Source organism: Seriola dumerili, unplaced genomic scaffold (genome assembly GCF_002260705.1).
Source record: "Seriola dumerili isolate Sdu_G_001 unplaced genomic scaffold, Sdu_1.0 BDQW01000166.1, whole genome shotgun sequence".
In the NCBI taxonomy this organism is placed as follows: Eukaryota; Metazoa; Chordata; class Actinopteri; order Carangiformes; family Carangidae; genus Seriola; species Seriola dumerili.
The window spans coordinates 95,008-100,429 of NW_019174421.1; the positions used below are offsets into that span (position 1 = coordinate 95,008).

The 5,422-nt window shown below is 41.9% G+C and overlaps 1 protein-coding gene across 2 annotated transcripts in view; it reads left to right on the top strand.

Moving 5' to 3' along the window:
- Positions 1-633: 633 nt before the first annotated feature.
- samd14 (sterile alpha motif domain containing 14) overlaps positions 634-5,422 on the top strand; it is a 15,045-nt gene continuing 10,256 nt past the window's right edge. The window contains exons 1-2 of one of the 2 annotated variants that reach the window (XM_022752133.1): positions 634-873; positions 1,212-1,254. The gene's annotated coding sequence lies outside the window, so the exon portion shown is untranslated. The remainder of the gene's footprint in view (positions 874-1,211; positions 1,255-5,422) is intronic. The other variant, XM_022752135.1, reaches the window with a different exon arrangement.

The window sequence follows — 5,422 nt, forward strand, 5'->3', positions numbered from 1 at the left end:
AGGTGAAGAAAAGAAACTTCTTGTAGAGACAAAGATGAACAGACATTCATCAGAGGCTTGAAACATTTCTGTTCTCAGACTTATTCGTTTTTTCCTTTGTTTTTTAAACCTCCTTTTTTTACCTATTTATTTATTTTGTTAAATACATTTTGTATTATTTACTCATTAATTGGGATTTGTTTTGAGATGATTTTATTATATTGAGTAATTTGATGATGATGATGATGATGATGATTATAATTATTATTATTATTATAATCTGGATCTACTGGATCTGGAAATATTTTACATTCTCAACATTTTTATTTTCAGTATTTATTTGTTATTCTGCCTGATTTTCAATTCTTTGTTTTATTGATCAGTTTTTTTCTTGTTGAATTTTTCATTTTAAACATACTGATATGGATTATACATCATTATATACATCATTTGATATATGATTATCATTTTTACTTTGAATATGTCATGTCTCTTTTCCTCCCTCCCTCTGTCTCTTGTATCCAGTCATCTCTCCGTCAACCCTGCACCCCCCCTCCTCCTCCCCCTCCTCCCCCTCCTCCTCCTCCTCCTCAGTCTGGCTCAGCTGTCCTTGGTGCTGCTGTTTCAGATGGAGGCTGCAGTATTCTGCTGAGTAGCGGTGAGCCAGCGCCGCTCTGCCTGCAGCCGTCAGCAGAGACGAGCCTGAGAGTCCTGACAGAGGAAACTACAGCGCCCACAATCCTCCAGCCGCAGCTCAGACCGTAGCCTGGCCTGGAACGAGGCCCCGTGGAACCCTGGGAGACGCGGTCCTCCTCAGCCAGCCGGTGGGGGAGGCAGAAAGAGAGGGGGAGACGTGCCATGACAACAGTCAGAGAGGGAGAGGGAGAGAGAAAGGTGAGTTTATCTGTTTGTGTTTTATTTATCTGCCTTATATTCCAGCTTTCTCCCCCACGTCTCCCCCTCTCTCCTCTGTCTGTACATTTCTGTCATCACTGATTTAATCTTTTTCATCCACCATCTTTTCCTCTGTCTTTCCTTTCATCCACCTCCTCCTCTTCCTCCTCTTCCTCCGTCTCTTGGTCTGACACTGCATTTTCCTGCTGGAGCTCTGCTGTTGTCAATGTGTTTGTCTCATTAAATCTCTGTGTGTGTGTGTGTGTGTGTGTGTGTGTGTGTGTGTGTGTGTGTGTGTGTGTGTGTGTGTGTGTGTGTGTGTGACTATCTCCACCCAGTCTGAGGAGCAGCTCACAGATCAATCTAACGCTGGTTCAGGAGGTGTGAGTGTAGATTAGAACATAACAACACAACATGACATCATACACACACACACACAACAGCACAACATGACATCACACACACACACACACACACACACACACACACACACACAAAACAACAACAACACAACATGAAACTGGCACAAAATGACACAAACAGACACAACATGAAGACAAAAATCTGTGAATGAACAGACAGGAAATGACACAAAGACACAAAAGTTACATTTGACACATCACAACACAATGCTGCATGAAATCAACACTAAATGACAACAACAACAACAAAAATACACAACGTTACACACGACACAACATGACTGGGACAGAAACTCAATGACATGAACAAGACAACATGAAGAGACATGACACAACACACACAACACAAAATGACACAGTTCAAAACAATGTACGAAAACAACATGAAATAATAACAACACAACAACACGCATGACGTGTACCTAAACCACGATACAACACAACTAAACACTACACCAAATAACACAATGAGTCACGTAACACAGAACATGTAACACAACAAACAACAAATAACAGACAAAAGACAACAGACAACACAAAACCAAACAACATTCAGTTTTTATCAAGATGAAACAGATTCTCTTCAGTCAGTCTGTTACAGCTGAAGTCTCCCATGGTGTTTGTGTTTGTGTTTGTGTTGTGTTTGTGTTGTGTTGTGTTGTGTTGTGTGGTGTTTGTGTTGTGTTGTGTTGTGTTGTGTTGTGTTTGTGTGGTGTTTGTGTTGTGTTGTGTTTGTGTTGTGTTGGTGTTGTGTTGTGTTGTGTTGTGTTTGTGTTTGTGTTGTGTTGTGTTGTGTTTGTGTTTGTGTTTGTGTTGTGTTGTGTTGTGTTGTGTTTGTGTTGTGTTGTGTTGTGTTGTGTTTGTGTTGCGTTGCGTTGCGTTGCGTTGCGTTGCGTTGTGCTTGTGTTGTGTTGTGTTGTGTTGGTGTTGTGTTGTGTTTGTGTTGTGTTGTGTTTGTGTTGCGTTGCGTTGTGTTTGTGTTGTGTTGTGTTGTGTTGGTGTTGTGTTGTGTTTGTGTTGTGTTGGTGTTGTGTTGGTGTTGTGTCGTGTTGGTGTTGTGTTGTGTTGTGTTGTGTTGTGTTTGTGTTGCGTTGCGTTGCGTTGCGTTGCGTTGTGTTGTTGTTGTGTTGTGCTTGTGTCGTGTTGGTGTTGTGTTGGTGTTGTGTCGTGTTGGTGTTGTGTTGTGTTGTGTTGTGTTGTGTTGGTGTTGTGTTGTGTTTGTGTTGTGTTGTGTTGGTGTTGCGTTGTGTTTGTGTTGTGTTGTGCTTGTGTCGTGTCGTGTCGTGTCGTGTTGGTGTTGTGTTGTGTTGGTGTTGTGTTGTGTTTGTGTCGTTTCGCGTCTCGTCGTGTGGTGTTGGTGTTGTGTTGTGTTGTGTTGTGCTTGTGTCGTGTCGTGTCGTGTCGTGTTGGTGTTGTGTTGTGTTGGTGTTGTGTTGTGTTTGTGTCGTGTCGCGTCGCATCGCGTCGGTGTTGTTGTGTTGTGTTTGTGTTGTGTTGTGTTGGTGTTGTGTTGTGTGGTGTTGTGTTGTGTTTTTGTGGTGTAGTGTGGTGTTTGTGTTGTGTTGTGTTGTGTTGTGTGGTGTTATGTTGTGTTTTTGTGGTGTGGTGTGGTGTGGTGTTTGTGTTGTGTTGTGTTGTGTTGTGTTGTGTTGTGTTGTGTTGGTGTTGTGTGGTGTTGTGTTGTGTTTTTGTGGTGTGGTGTGGTTTGATGTGGTGTTGTGTTTATGTTGTGTTTTTGTGTTGTGTTTGTGTTTGTTTTGTGTTTGTGTTTGTGTTTATGTTGTGTTTGTGTTTTTGTTTTGTTTTTGTGTTGTGTTGTGTTTGTTTTGTGTTTGTGTTTATGTTGTGTTTTTGTGTTGTGTTGTTCTGTGTTTGTGTTGTGTTTGTGTTGTGTTTGTGTTTATGTTGTTTTTGTGTTGTGTTGTGTTGTGTTTGTGTTTGTGTTGTATTGTGTTGTGTTGTGTTTTATGTTTGTTTTTGTTTTGTATTTGTGTTGTGTTGTGTTGTGTTGGTGTTGTGTTGGTGTTGTGTTGTGTTTGTGTTGTGTTGTGTTGTGTTGTGTTTGTGTTGTGTTGTGTTTGTGTTGTGTTGTGTTTGTGTTTGTGTTTTGTGTTGTGTTTGTGTTTGTTTTTGTTTTGTGTTGTGTTGTGTTGTGTTGTGTTGTGTTGTGTTGTGTTTGTGTTGTTTGTTTTTTTGTTGTGTTGTGTTGTGTTGTGTTGTGTTGTGTTGTGTTGTGTTGGTGTTGTGTTGTGTGGTGTTGTGTTGTGTTTTTGTGGTGTAGTGTGGTGTTTGTGTTGTGCTGTGTTGTGTTGTGTGGTGTTATGTTGTGTTTTTGTGGTGTGGTGTGGTGTGGTGTTTGTGTTGTGTTGTGTTGTGTTGTGTTGGTGTTGTGTTGTGTGGTGTTGTGTTGTGTTTTTGTGGTGTGGTGTGGTTTGATGTGGTGTTGTGTTTATGTTGTGTTTTTGTGTTGTGTTTGTGTTTGTTTTGTGTTTGTGTTTGTGTTTATGTTGTGTTTTTGTGTTGTGTTTGTGTTTGTGTTTATGTTGTGTTTGTGTTTATGTTGTGTTTTTGTGTTGTGTTGTGTTTGTTTTGTGTTTGTGTTTATGTTGTGTTTTTGTGTTGTGTTGTTCTGTGTTTGTGTTGTGTTTGTGTTGTGTTTGTGTTTATGTTGTTTTTGTGTTGTGTTGTGTTGTGTTTGTGTTTGTGTTGTATTGTGTTGTGTTGTGTTTTATGTTTGTTTTTGTTTTGTATTTGTGTTGTGTTGTGTTGTGTTGGTGTTGTGTTGGTGTTGTGTTGTGTTTGTGTTGTGTTGTGTTGTGTTGTGTTTGTGTTGTGTTGTGTTTGTGTTGTGTTGTGTTTGTGTTTGTGTTTTGTGTTGTGTTTGTGTTTGTTTTTGTTTTGTGTTGTGTTGTGTTGTGTTGTGTTGTGTTGTGTTGTGTTGTGTTGGTGTTGTGTTGTGTTGTGTTTGTGTTGTGTTGTGTTGGTGTTGTGTTGGTGTTGGTGTTGTGTTTGTGTTGTGTTGTGTTGTGTTGTGTTGTGTTGTGTTTGTGTTGTGTTTGTTTTTGTGTTGTGTTGTGTTGTGTTGTGTTGTGTTGTGTTGTGTTGTGTTGTGTTGTTTTCTTCTTGTCTGTGGTTGGAGGAGTTTGTTGCTCTCCCCTCAGTCTGGAACAGGATGTCCACTGAGTCCATCTGTTTCCTGCAGGGCGGGGCAGCAGATGGCCTCCCTCCTGGGCTACCTGCCCACTCCTCCCATTCCTCCTCCTCCTCCTCCTCCCTCTGTTGTGTGTCAGACCTGTGTGTGTTTCCATTCGTCTATCTGACACAGGAAACTGGTCACCTGTTTCCTTCGTTTAGTTTGGCATCAGTTTGGCGCGTCATTTCTCTACTAACGCTAACAGTAATGCTAACGCTAACCAATACAATGCTAAAAAGTTCAAATGTAGAAGCAACATGTGAAGTGTCAGCTGCTGTCTGCAGTGAATCATGATGAAGCTTCAACCTCCAGCCTGAAACCAGAAGCTGCAGTTCCTCTAACGACCACTAGAGTCTGGCTCCAACAGTGAGTCAGTCCCCATAGACTCCCATGTTAAAATGTCCAACTTTACAGCAGAAATAAACATGTTTACAGCCTGGTACAAAAACTGTTTTGGTCTCTAGAGCTAATTTCCTCCTTCATGACACCTGTTTATATAACTCACCTGTTTATGTTTTAGTTATGGAGGATTGAGGGCGTGGCCTCTTTGAGTGACAGGTGGGTGAGCGTATGATTGCCACAAAGCACATGCACAGAAGTCCAAGCTCCACACAAGCCCCTCCTCTTTGACTATTATTGGATTAGCTGGGAGTTAGGGGCGGAGTCAGATACTGCCAAGATGGCGACGATGGGGCAGCTCACTCTGAGGTCCCGTCCCAGTGGCATCTTCATTCATTCATTCACTCAGGTCTCTGTAGCAGATCTCAGATCTCAGGTCTCAGGTCTCAGGTCTCTGTAGCAGGTCTGAGGTCTCAGGTCTCTGTAGCAAGTCTCAGGTCTCTGTAGCAGGTCTCAGGTCTCAGGTCTCTGTAGCAGGTCTCAGCTCGCTGTAGCAGGTCTCAGGTCTCTGTAGTAGGTCTCAGTTCCAGGTCTC